The sequence below is a fragment of the Petaurus breviceps genome, unplaced genomic scaffold (assembly GCF_028583685.1).
Source record: "Petaurus breviceps papuanus isolate PSGF00001 unplaced genomic scaffold, PetGlider_PUasm1.0 186, whole genome shotgun sequence".
NCBI lineage: Eukaryota > Metazoa > Chordata > Mammalia > Diprotodontia > Petauridae > Petaurus > Petaurus breviceps.
Window position 1 is genome coordinate 54,252,065 of NW_027185798.1, and position 1,241 is coordinate 54,253,305.

Sequence of the window (1,241 nt, forward strand, 5' to 3'; positions counted from 1 at the left end):
AACATCTGGGGTGATCAGTAAAGGCCTCACTTAGATTGGGCTGTTTGAGGTGAGCTTGGAGAAAACTAGAGGTTCTAAGAGTCAAGTTTGAGGGGGCAAGTGTATTCCATATATGGGGTACAGGCTATGTAAAGATATGGAGATGAGAAATAGAGTGTCATGCATGCGGTACAGCCAGAACTGCCTGACCATGCTATAGATAACCTGAATGAGAATAATTTATAAAGTCTGAACTAGCATGTTGGAGCCAGATTGTAAAGGACTTTTAATGCCAAATAGAGGAACGTATATTTAAAACTAGAGGTAATCAGGAGCCACAGATTATTTCTGAGCAGGTGTGACACAATCAGATCTTTAATTTAAGAATATCCTTTTGCTGTGTGGAGGATGACTTGGAGAGGCAAGAGATGAGGCAGAGTTTGAGTTTATTATTATAATCATCCAGGAAAGAGATAAGGGTCAGAACTAGGGTGATAGCCCTGCAAGTGCATAGAGTGGAACAGATGAGACATCATTTCCCATTCTCTCCTCTTACCCCTAGGATTTAACAAAGCCTTGCCAAACTTGACCCCTCTATGTGTACATTTGAATCTCCTTCCCTCCAGTCCTCTCCAAAAGATTAAATCTACAATCATCCCCTGTCTCTCCCTAGCAGTTTATTCTTTGCTTTTATTTCCCTCAGACATTCTTGTTTCCACAATTCTTTGAAAAAAAAAATCACTACACTCTATCATTCCTTCAAGCAGTAAATACCCTATATCTTCCCTTCCTTTTTCAGGCAAATTACTTGAAAAAGGTGTCTACCCTTGTTACCTCCCCTTCTTTTTCTTTCAGTTAATCCTAAACGCCTTAAAAGCTGGCTTCTGACTTCATCGTTCAACTGAAACATTTTTCTCTCTAAAATTGTTAAATTTGGTGGTCTTTTCTGAGTCCTAATCCTTCTTGCTCTCTCTGCTGGATTTTGGATACTCCCTGCTCTCTCTGGTTTTGTGACAACGTTCTTCTGTTTCATCTCCTCCCAGTCTGAATGTTCTTCCTTAATTTTCTTTGTTGACACATCATGCATATCACACCTCCTAACCATGGATGTAACCCAACACTCCTTCCCGGGTTGTCTTTTCTTTTCTCTCTGCAGACTCTCTGGTAACTTCATCAGCTTCCATAGCTTTAATAATCATCTCTATGAAGATGACAAGATAGATAGATAGATAGATAGATAGATAGATAGATAGATAGATAGA